Raw genomic sequence first — 13,096 nt, forward strand, 5'->3', positions numbered from 1 at the left:
ACCAGTCAGGGGAATAAACTAAGTCTTGCGAATCCTAGATTAGCATGAAAGCACTGACACATCATCTTGAAGTGAAGTCCAACTCTCACCCCACCGAACATGCCTTCTCCCCCCACTGAACATGCCTTTTTAAATTTTAATTTTCTACACTACCAAATGGGGCAAATACTAAAACTATCCTGTTTCTGTCAGTTAGGAGAGGAACTGTAATACTTAAAAATTAAATAAATCAGAGAAAACAAGTTCAAAGCTGAACACATCTCGAGATAATATCACAGCAACTTCATGTAAGCACAAGATTATAAAAGTTCATGCTATCAGCATCATCAGGTATCTATAGCAATATTCATGGCATGCCATCTGACCTCTGGTTCAAAAAGATGGCTGGCTGGTTCCTCCTCACTGTGCAACTCCATTACAATCTCTTCTCTGCTGACACTTCACCTTTGTCAGCAGGTCATTTTCATCTGAGCTATTTAATCAAACTGTTTTCTTGATGGTGTTCTGACATACCAGACTGTCAAACGCATTGCTGGGATAAGGTCCCCTAATGAACCATGACCTCATTAACATGACATATGGTGCCCAAACCAGAGTCTACAGCTAGACTTAAATTCCCTTGAAGCTGTAATTGTAGAAAACCCAAGTCCAAGAATTTGTTCCACTCAGTTAGCATTGCAGAAGGCACCATTCTTTCACTGCCTGGAGCACGCTACCACAACAAGATGAATAGTGTTTAGCTGGTTCATTTAGCCAAACAAATACTTTGACTGTAGAAGATACTGTCAACACATTAATTCCATTAAAGACTGTTTTGAGTGTTAATTATTGCCAAGTACCAGATAATATTTTCTTTTAAATTTCACACAGTCTCCAGTGTGAATAAGGTGTCAGTGTCATGCCTGTGACCCTGATACCATTAACAGCCACTGTGAAAACCCTGGTTTGCTTCTGGTTCAGTAGGCAATGGGTCACCAGAACTGTTGCACTATAATCAAGCCTGGTTACATTCAGCACATTATCTTCACTTCACCAAACACTCCTTGGTAAACTGACCACTTCTCCTTCAGCCAGATATTTCCCAAGACCAGTTACAGGCTGTCATTATGTTATCCCCGTAAGTTGGAGTAATTTCAACACAGCTGAACAGCTCTGCCTCATCATGTTATGTTCAGACACAGAGCTTGTCCTACACGCTTTGATTTCAAGTCTTGCTTACACCCCGTAGATTAAGCAAAAAAATGCATCCAAGGTGTGGTTCTTCCCAAGACACCAGTCATGAAGATTCTCTGATCTGTTTTTAATTTCTCCTTTAAAGTACAGAGGACATCAGTGGCAGCAAATTTACCTCTTTTATGCTTCCTGGTCTCAGATGTGTGTGTACATACAGCATCACAACGAAACTCAAATTTTCCTTTATATTCCTGTTGTGGTCCTTACAACCTCTTTACTTTTCTACTAAAGTTAAACGTGGTTTCACAGAAATTATCCTGGTTCAGTCTGATAAAATGCTCATTCCTGATGTCCCAGCCTTCTAATCTTTTTTTTTGGTTGGATTTTTTTGGCTTAGTTTTCTTTTTTGTTGTTGTTATTGTTTGTTTGTCTGCTGGGAGATTTTTAGGGGGGGCGTAGGCTTGTCAAGGAGTGAAGCTTCATTTTAACATTTCTTAACATGAACATTTAATCTAGTTCTTCAGAATGATTTAAAACTAAATTTACAGTTATTTATATTAAACATGCCAAATGGCAAAACCCATTTTTGGATCATATAAAATAATGTGTCTGTTCATCTGAAGTAATTTGACCATTGGTGTTTTTGTGCTGCTGATGAAAAACAGTAATTGGTAATTAAATCTCATAATTTCATTTTAACACCTTCCCCAAAATGAGCTATTGTAGTCATTCTCAGCCCAATTTCTTCCAGACTTCGATAAACAGAAAAACATATTCAAATTTCCTCAACATTTTACATATTATACAAAGAGACACGCCTGCAAGTTTATACACTGTATGAACTGCATATACAGGGTACAATTTTTTTATGTACAGCTTCACTCATTTGCATTTTATGTAAAATCCTCTTCCTGTTTGAAATGTATATGTTAACTTATATGTGAGCTCCAAGTCAGTCTTGCAAACTAGATAAGTTGTACTAAACTTCAGGCTACCTCTTGTACCATCTTCCCTAATCTAACCTCAAATCCTGTGGATTTTTTTTTTCCCTAACACAGGCAAGATCAATTAAATGACTAACCTTGTATCTGCAAAATAAAGTGGGAAAAATAATATATGTGAAAGCTAAAATGATTTTTTTTTTTGTGATAAGAGTATACACAGAGTAGTTTTCCTGAGTGATACTTGATGAAAAACTTCCATGTAATAAAAAGCAGATTTTTTTTTTTTTTTTTTTTTTTTTTTTTTTTTTTTGTGGTAAATAGCATGTAGAGTAAAATGTGAATGGGGATTTTTCTGGTATTTTTTTCTTCCCATTCCACAGGTCATCTTTCCATCTTTTCCTCCAATGTGCATTCATGAGTAACCATGAGCTATTTACAGTCGAAAGGAGAGTGTATGCCTTTCAAATTTCAGCAGGTTTTCATTTTTTCAACACATTACATAAAACAATGCAATTCAATAAAACCCAGTGAATCTTGACCTGGCACACTTATCTCAGCCTTACTTGTTGCTCCTGAGGGGGGGAAAAAAAAGCTTTTGTAATCACGTTGGGGTTTGGGATTATCTTTTCTCTCCTCCCTCATCCATTTGAGCCTCTTGGAATGGTGGTACCAGAATCTGACTTCTGGAATTTTATTATTACTATTTTTATGATTATTATTATTACTATTGTTGTTGTTACTATTATTACTATAATTATTATTACTATTGTTGCTGTTGCTTTTGCTGTTGTTGTTATTGTTGCTTGGGATGGTGGTACCAGAATCTAACTTCTGATTTATTATTATTATTATTATTGTCATTATTATTATTATGGCATTGTTGTTGCTGCTGCTGCTGCAGCTGTTGTTATTGTTACTTTCAGAGACTTTGATGGTAACAGCTATATTTCTGGGAGCTTTGAGTCAGAACAAGGTCCTGCTAATACAGTGCATAAAGTTGAGCCTACTAAATGTGGTCTCCAGTTCTTTAACTACCTGGATTCCTCCGACAGGGCTCTTGCTTCAGTTTTCTTTCACATGCCCATCCTCCTTCTAATATGAAAGCAACAGCATCCTATAAAGGATTTTGAAATAACTGAAGTTAAAATTTACTGTGAATTCTACCTTTTAAACCCTTCCACCAATGCCCTCAGAACCTTATGGAGCCATTCATCTTGAAAAGCTTTCTAAAATCTCTCACCTTTTTACCTGAATGCCACACACCAAATAAATGTCCTGTTTGTGCCCTTAGGAGCTATATCTGTGTAATATTTTTCTCCTGGTCTTCAGATGAAGAGAGACTGGAGAAAAGATAGCAAGAAAGGATTGCTTTTTTACTTTTCTTCCCTACCTCTTTTATCTGTTTGTCCATGCCTCCTTTCTTTATGCCCTGTGTCTTCCATCACAGTCTGACCCTGTGAAGATACCAATAATGAAGAGTTTTTGTTAGAAGATAAGAACTAGTATTTTATATATAGCCTAAAACTGGTCAGATGAACAGCAGTTTTTCTGTGCCCCATGAGGCAAAGTTAAAGTGAAGACAGTGGTTTGCTCTTACATCTAACAAGGGCCCTAAGACAGGAATCATGAGCTAGTCTAAATATTTTGCTGTGAAGACTTTTCAATGTGGGAAACTCATAACACATCAAAGTGACAGTTTTTCCCTTAAAAGAAAATGAAAAACAACTGGGTTGACATCCTGAAATCTAAAATAACTGCAGAGATTCTAACCTAAAACCCATTGCAGAAATGGTAGGAGATAACAGAGTTTCAGTAAATGGAAACCATGAAACCCAGTAATTCTGAACTAATACAGATGTTTTAGCCAGAAGTTCTCTGGCAGTCATTTACGAGAGTCCCAGTGAGTGTGAAATCAATGTCTGAGCTAAAAGAAATTAACAAAAATATGCTGGCTTGAATACAAGGTGTACAGTGATGTTAGCTTACTTTTAAACCTGGTTTGCTACATAAGCTCTGAAGACTGTGAACTCTCTGACTCTCTTGGCACATGTGCATGTGTGCATGCACTTGCATGTTGCTGGCTCTCTCCCTACTCTGAAGCCTCTTAGCAAATTTCAGTCAAAACAGATAAGCAAATGAGGTTCCAAAGATATGAAGTTCTCTCAAGTTTGGCAAAAGAATGCAAGAAAACCCCTAACTGGAGGAGAAGCTGGAGGCCATCCTTCTGAGGCACCATGGAAAGACATTACAAGAATGTCTCAAGCGCAGTCATATGGCTGAGAGTGCTCTCCCTGTATGGGGTATCAGAAAACCTAGCCATATGAAGCTGAGAGATAAGCAGCAACCAGCCCTCATTAGCTTTGGGATTAAAACTACTTCATTTTTTTGTTATAACAGAAAGTATGAGTATCTTTAAATATCACTGGAGTGTAGGTACTCTATGGGCCTAGGGCTATACAAACATTCCGAAAAGCATTTCTCCTGCCATAGGGAGGTTGCCATTTCCCTCACCGAGATCAGAGAAAAACTATAATGTTTCAAAATCAACCCAGACGCCTGTGGGAGATTCTCAGGTGCACCTTTCACAAAGATTGCACTGGACATTTGGGTGAGAATACTGCTCAGATCCCTAGAGCCAGCCCAGAGGTGCACACTGAACAGGAGGCTGCTTTAATCCCCTCCTGGCTGTGCACAGTAACTGCTAATGCAGTGGAGTCAGCTGAAGTCTGATAAGCTTAGTAGCTGATATGGTGCCTGCGCCTTATCAATAAGTAGTTTTGATAACTCTAAGTCGCCAGAACCCCCAAGAGAGAGGATATCAGTAACAGTCATATCATGATAATTTCTTTCCCTTTGATTCCTTTAGTAAAAGCCAAGACATTCAAAGAGATCACAACAAAGTTGTACACTGTAGCTATGTAATTATTTTGGAGGTTTTTCTAATTGAAGTTTTTTCAAACTTTATTGACTGAATTGTAGTCTATAAAAAGGGAATAAAAATAGCACAACCACACACTGTAGATTGTATTGGAAGTCAGATCACAGCAACACCTAGGATTCTATGCACACAAAGTTTTTGTTTCTCTTTTAATAGATAAATCACACATGGACAGATGGGTTTGCATTTTCTATGTGCTTGTTACACAGTTTACATATTTTTTTATCCTATATTTATCCAGTGTAAAAAATATTCATAGCTTTTATTTCTATAAATATTATCTATTAAAATGCTGTGGATATAGGGATAGGAAAAATAAACTTAGTCCTACATCCTCAGCTGACATAAACAGCTACACCTATGTATCTAAATCACCTAATGTAAATTAAGGCAATTTCTATTACGTGAATTTGTTCATAATACACAACACTTTTTTTTAAAGGGATTAAGTGCCTCATGTAAAGTGGTAAAAGCTTCTTAAAACCATGTCTATGCAGTGTTCAGAGAAGCTCTATGTTAGAGGAACTTGCACTAGCAAGAAATCATTCTGCTTACGGATGACTGTTTAAATTATTAATATGTACATATAGCCATGATTAAATTGAGCATACTGAGAGAAATCTTGGCCTTTCTAGAGTACGTGGAATTTTCTTCAACTGCCTTTGGTAGTCCAGACCCTGACCTTCATTAAGGATGATGATGTGTCAGTACATCTGGATTCACAGCTGCAATATAAAGAAAATAATGTGAATTGATAGTAGTGTCTTCTGATCCACTTGGTACTTATCTCTCTAACAGAAATATGCATGTATGTGTTACATTAGGAATTAAATTATTATTGATCTGCAACATTTACTATGCTTTGAAGCAAGCTAATTAGTTTTAGAGGTATTAACTTGTACTAGAAAGTTAAATTGTTATCTATGTGTTTAAGAATTATTGGCATTTATTCATATCCATCACAGAAAAACAAGGCAGAAAAATGCTGCTTTCAATCAAGCCAATTCACCATAATTATTTCCTGGTTGACAAGCTGCCTGATTACAATTTATACTTTATCTTGCTAATTTATGGAAGATCTTTTAAAAGTGAATTTTTTACCTTCCAGTGTATAAGCATAAGAAGGTGATGGTAACCCTAATTCACAGGTTTCTTCTGCCAGTGATGTCCTAATTGGCTTTGGAATCTTCTTATGTTATTTGACAATCCATTGGTTTGGTTTGACAATTTTGGTTGGTTGATTAGGGTTTTTTTTTTCATGGTGTCTCATGGCATTCTTTTGGTTTTTCTTCACAAAATCACTTTCTTTTCTTTGCTCAGCATGCAGAACATAAGAATACCAGCAAATTGGATCATTAGGAAAAAAATAAGAATACTTTATCATTAAAAAGTACTATTTTCTTAACACATTTTTTTCAGAATATAAGGATTACTTACATTTGAAGATAAGGCAAAACTTCTTGATCTAATAATTCCAGACTTTTTGATTCAAATGCCAAAAATGACTGTTAAGATATTATTTATAACATCTTTCATAGATAAGGAAAGAGCATCCACACAGTAATACCAAGGAAACAGTAACAAAGTAGAAGAAAACAGCTGAAATAAGAAAATTAACCCTCCACCTCTGTTCTCCAAGTGTCTTTTTATGTTTTCTTCTCTGTCCATTTCATATGGATAAATATTTGTGCATACACCCCCGGTCACTTCAGTGAGACCATGATTTTAACCTCAGGCTCCAGTCCAGAAAAGCATTCAAGTGTTTTGAGTCTTACCAAAACCAATGTTGGATTACTCACAGACCTAAAAAGCATGTGTTTAAGCTTCTGCCTGAATCACCTACAGTGTTTATACCCACCTAGGTGTTGTAAATAGGCATTGAGAAGTCAGGTAAAATGTCAATCATTAGAGCAGTACTGCTCTCTTAGTATTAAGATCATACCGTAGAAGGCTTTAACCTTGGTAAATTAAGCCATCTGAGACAGTTTTCCATACCCAAGTGCCTGCCTTAATTCCCTCTCCTGTCACAGCATACTCATATAATGACTATAACTCAAGATGAAACACAGCAAAGTGCTGATTTCTCCCCCTATCTCAGTGCCTTGACTTCCATGCAAAAGAAAAGGGATAATCAAAGGGAAAAAAACAGAACAGACATCAATTTCAAAGAGACCCTCAGACTCCAGATTACCTGGGAAACACCATGGCACATTGCAGAAAGTCCAGGTGAAAACGTATTTCTCTTGTTCTATCCAGCTCTAGAATGGCTTAGTTTGCTAAGAGCAGTCACTTCACACCCAGCAAGGGAGACTCCACTTTAGTATGGGGACTTAATCTCCTCTCAAATAGGTACATGATTCTACAAAATATCTTCTAGCTACCAACATCTGAAATTTTTTATTTCCACATGCACAGTGCAACATTTTGATTCTGTAATGGGACACTAAGTCATTTAGAGCAGTAAAGCAAGATTATCTACATCTTCTTATAAGTCTTTCCTCAGAGATAACCCAAAAATCCAAATTTTATTAAAATGTGAAGTATAATTCTAGCATGCTTACATTTTAAATATGGAAACTTCTAAGCAACATGATGAGAGAGAATATGGGGAAGCGAGGCAGGTTTAGAATCAGTTCTCCCTGGGGCCAGCATGTCCTTCCAGTTGAGTACTTGCTGCTAAGCTTTGCTTCAGTAAAATCTGTGATTTCCTGAAGAGCAAACAACATTGTTCATTTTCTGGGGGGCAGCCAAGACTGTTGTAGGCAGAAAAGCTCCCAAGGTGCCACAAGATTAGCAGGTAGAAAAGATACAGAGGCAAATCCCCACACAGAAGCCGAAGCAGAGGTCCAGACAACTGAACGTGAGGGACAAGGCTCTCCCTAGAAGCCAGAGGATGCTGTGTAATCTCCTTGCTACCAGGCATTTTGGGAAAATGTGGTCACTCTTCTCTTGAAGTTACATAACACAATAGTGAAAATACAAAGAAAAACAAATACTACCCATCCCAGGCTTCCTGGAAAAGTGATAACAGTATGTATTGGCCATGGTGGTTTGTAAGATTGGGACAATTTCCCCCCTAATTAATCTGCCAATGGTGGGTGAAAACAGCATAGGTTCAGCACAAGGAAAAGAGGTACTATCTACGCTGGCAATGGCACAATAACTGGATTAGGATACTGAGAGACAACAACACGAGTGGAGATTGTGAGAAAGAGACAGGAAAAAAGTTGAGATTATCATAATAGACAAGATGAAAATACTGTATAAGGAAGCTGTACACAGAGCAGAGGGATATTTCATGTGGGGGCTGGGGACACGTTTCCCACAACTGAGCAGCAAACAAGAGGTAGGAATGGAGAAATATTTTACTGTTAAAAAGCATTTCCCAAAGAACAGGAAGTACCTGAGACTCTCAACTTATAATATTCCTACTTCAACTTAGCTTACAAAATGTATGCTTCATCTGACTAGGTAAATAACCTGCCTTTACAGAGGATGACGACTTTTTAGAGCTATCTGCATATTTACTCTTTTAGCTTGACTGGCAGATATCAAAATGCACAATGAATTGGAAAATTTACACTGAGTATACTGTGGAGCATTTTCAGAATTTCACTTGTTTGAAAATTATATTCTGTTTGTTTTTATTGAAGAGACTGGAAATTACAGAACAAGATCAATGTAAAATTATACACTAAATATATGCTATAGCTGTCTGACAAAATAATTGCAAAAGAAAGGAAAGGTCAGATAAATGTGACCTACATACAGCTTTAGCTCAATTTCCTTAACATTTTACAAATGTTCAAAAGGAGACAAACATGTTAATGAATTCAGAGCAGGTGAAAAGCACAGTCTAAAAATTGTAAGTGGGTAAGACATTATAGTAATATGTCACAATTGTCTTCAAAGGCAAATCTTATTTTTATAGTCAAATACAAATCCAGTAATTTTTCAGGAAAGCATTAGCTTTTTTTTGGGGGGTGTGTGTGTGTGTATTAAAATCAGCAAAGAATGAAGTATTATGAAACAATGAAGTTTAAATGAAGTTAAGTTCAGATTTGGGCTTAATGATATAATCCAAAGATCAATTAAAAGGAAGCTCAAAATCAGAATGCAAATCAGTAATAATTAACAAATATGCAATATTGATAATGTAGGTAGCTTTAAAATGGTTTGTGTAAATAATTCAGGTTTGAGCTCAGAAACATATTGTGCCTGAGATAAAACTCACCCTAATTTAAAAACATGTATATTAAAACCGCCATCAGCATTTTATATTTGTTAAATACAAAATTTGTTTCTCTTAAAAAAAAATAGAAAAATTTCAAACTGATTTTTTGTATGAAAGTGTCAGTGCTCATGAAATTTAGAGAAGTGTCCCCAGCTAAAACCCTTCCCAAAACTCCAGAAATATCAGAGGTCTTTTTGTCACTCACCATGATCATTTTTTTAAATAGAAAATTGAGTCAGAAAACTTTTTAGTTTTATGACTTACACAAGCTTAGTGGAAATACATCGCATACGAAAGTTAAGGACTGCATTGATGGTTACCTTTTTTTCCATTTTTTTTTTAATCTGTATGCATGAAGAGGTCAAGGGTTTTTCAAGGAACAAATGGAAACAGTGTAACAGCTTTAACAGAAATATTGAGGAAAAGAGTGTGCAACTTTTATGAGCAGCCCAAGCATTATTCAATTTTTAATGGCTGAACAGTTTTAAAACACATTTGGCTTCACATTATACAGTATAAGCAAAACCCTATTCATTTCCCCTTTTTCCTGTATGAAATGACACTTTGTACTTCTAAGTGACTTTATGTAAGACAATTTGTGAGAATGGGAACTTGAAAAGGCAACAGATTTTCCTCAAAATTGTATGGTTTTACTGTTAACAGCCAATAAAAGAAGCTGGGCAAGCTCAACATAAAAATACATCTCTTATAAATTTGTGACAACTCCTGAAAAAATAGTAAACTGCAAGAGCAAGAAGAACATTAAGAAGAGAACAACAAATAGAAATATCCTCTGAAGCACATTGACTTGGTACTGAAATGAAAAGCCAGGATTCCTCTTTCCCACATCCAAGAGCTCTTCTCCACCACACATGCAGGTACCAACCCATCCTTAGAGGTGCAACCTTTCTGTCTGTGCAGCACCTTATGAGCTTCACAACTCAGCACTGGAAGTATCCTGTCTGTCTTTTGCAGGGCTGGGATTTCTCTTACCACAAGTTTAGAGAGCAGCAATAAACTGGCATTGCCATTCAAACTCCAAGTGCTGCAGAGCCACAGGGAATAGGAACAGAGCAATCAGGTGAAACAGCATGTCCTAAGAAGGAGCTATAAATAAGAACTCTACAGGTCTGACAGGGCTAGCACTAGAAGTGCTGATAGCCAGTGACTCTGTAGTAAAACTAAAAGCATAACTGAAGGAAGAGTGACAAATTTAAGATGACATGAGTGGGAAAAAAGATTATATGCAATGAGGTTGCTCTCCTACCCACTTTCACTGCTCAAAAGGATCAAGAAGGGAAGATGAAAAGAAGAAATTCATAAGAGTTACAAGATATTTTTACAAGGATATATCATTTTCTATAAGAAAAACTGGTATTGTTGTGTCCCTTCCCATTCAGAGCTGAATTTAAATGCTTTCAAATTTCTAGCCTCATTTGAAATGCAGTAGAGATCTATAGACTTATTACTGTCCTACACCATGACATTGCAAAATATGCTAGCACTTCCTAGGGAGGCCTACCTACCTCATTGTGAGGCTGTACTTAATTTACTGCCTCTTATCAGCTACAAATCTCATTTGTCACCATAGTTCTTAAGGTTCCTGCCTTCCACTGAGATTGCTCCACTTTCCCACAGTCTGCATTTTCAAGAGATGAATCTCATTTTCTCATCTTCCTGCCCACCTTTCTAATCTTCCCAAAACCTTTTTATTATGTTCTGTCCTTTAGTGTTATTTTCAATGACTCTCAAGTTAATATCAGTATTCAGCCATTCCATTCAAAATCTGCTGGTTTTTCCCAATAATTCAAAAAGATATTAAATAATAATTATTAATATGAGATTTTGAAGAAGTTAGACATCATTTCCAACAGCCTTTCTCTTGCCTCTGCCTATTGTTACCAGTATGCAAAAATTAGAAAACTCTTCATAGTTAAGCCAGGGTCATTTGAAATAGAGATACCATCTAAATAGTAACGTGTATGAAAGGAAAAAAAAAAACCTAAAGAAAACAGTAGAGTTTTATAAAGCATTTGAGGAAAAAACTCAAAGTGTTTCCTCTTTAATTAAAAAGCTGCTTCTCTTATCCAAGAAGCTAAATAAGCAGTAAACCTACAGCACAAGCGTAGAGGAGGGATTTAGAACAAACTAACTAAAATCATATCACAGCCATATACATACTGTATTCATTATAATAGAATAAAAGCTCAATTCCTCCCTTATCTTCTCTCACTCAGGGAGAAACTGCTACTTTCCATTAATGCAAAAGAATGAAAGGTATTACATTTGAACATAGATCCAAGCCACACACTATGAACCCCTTCCCAGGCAAACCTGGAGAAGCCCAAAGGGGTTCTGGCAAGATGCTTAGATTCCCATTTCCCAACACCTACAGACTGTGACTAAACTACCTGCCAGTGTATATTCTCCCTCGCACAAGTCAGCTATGAAGTTTTTTATCCCACGCCTTCTGGGTACGTGCAAACTCTGTTTGGGTTAAGGGACTGCAATTGCATGATGTTTCCGTATCATCATATATCCAGGACCATGTCTATTATACCAGCTAGCTTAAAGGGGGGAAGATATATTAGACATGTTAATTCCCCTGATAAAACTACAGCTGATGTAACTTGGAGCAAATCAGTGCTTAAGCTTCAATTTTCTTAGAAAACTGACAGTCACTTTCCCAACATTGATGGGGTAACATTACATGTACCAAATCTATATTGCATACTATTCTACTAGGGGTTTTTTTCAGGTTTTGAGTTATCACTCTTCCATTTGCTGCTGTTTTGCTCTTCATAGAAGGTGTCAGTGAGGATTACCACTTGCATCTCTGCTTGCAATATCGTTGAAATGTGATGATGTAAGGATTTATCCCATTTGTGCAACACTTTAATGATTGTCCTAAATGCTGCCCTCTGCAATCCATCTCTGCCAGACATAACTGACAAGATAAGTACAGAGTAGCAGTCCTAGTGATGCCTGGGACTGCCTCTTCAGTGCAGTAGGAAAAAAAAGCAATTATTGTGAACTAGACAAACAAATTCTGCAAAAAAATTCACATTGAGTTCTTTTGGTTGGTCAGTTGTTTGAGTTCCTTTTTTTTTCCTTTTTACTCAGCCAGTAGCTTAGGAAAAACAAATGAACTAAACCCAAAAGCAAAATCCTCCACAACTCATCTGTTTTCAATACAAGTTTTGAATATTTACACATATGCTTTGCTCCTAAATGCCAGCTTTTGGCTCAAAGATAATTTTTTAAAGCCAGACTGTAAATACACATTCAAGAAGAGAAATGCTGGAGAACCTTCTTTCCAGCCTCACAGCATCCTAGGCATTGTGAGGAAATGTCAATTGAAGCAGGAATTACTGCATTAATCCAAAATTTGGTGATAAAGCAAAATAAGCATTCAAATAGCCATGATGATAGCACTACTGGCTTTTACCTTTCAGATTAATTTTTTTGTAATTGTTTTGAATATAAAAAGAAGACTTCCATTTACTTCTTTCAGGGTTGTGAATGCTTGTTAAAAACAGACAGTAACTGCTCTTAATTGCAATGAGAAGGGAAGGGGTAGATGGACCAGTATTTCAGGCTTAGAGAATAAGTACAGTGTTAGGTGCACAGTGTCATCTAGAGGCCAATAAAAGCTCTTCCTAATAAGCTTCACAGCGAGGGCCTGAGGTTTTTTTCCCTTGCTCTGATAACCAACAGTTACATCTCCTTGGCTGGTCACATAAATTATCTCTACAAATATCTTGAACGGGAGGCCCACTGTGGTCATTCTGAAAGTCTGCATCAACA

General features: G+C 36.7%; 1 long non-coding RNA gene across 1 annotated transcript; it reads right to left on the reverse strand.

Moving 5' to 3' along the window:
- Positions 1-2,925: 2,925 nt before the first annotated feature.
- Positions 2,926-6,384, reverse strand: LOC108447870. The gene is made up of 4 exons (XR_001863571.1): positions 6,157-6,384; positions 5,667-5,780; positions 3,508-3,571; positions 2,926-3,231 (listed from the first exon to the last, which is right to left on the reverse strand). It is a non-coding gene; the product is annotated as an uncharacterized LOC108447870 (long non-coding RNA).
- Between the last annotated feature and the right edge of the window lie 6,712 nt (positions 6,385-13,096).

Source organism: Corvus brachyrhynchos, unplaced genomic scaffold, assembly GCF_000691975.1.
Source record: "Corvus brachyrhynchos isolate BGI_N302 unplaced genomic scaffold, ASM69197v1 scaffold7, whole genome shotgun sequence".
NCBI classification, from domain to species: domain Eukaryota; kingdom Metazoa; phylum Chordata; class Aves; order Passeriformes; family Corvidae; genus Corvus; species Corvus brachyrhynchos.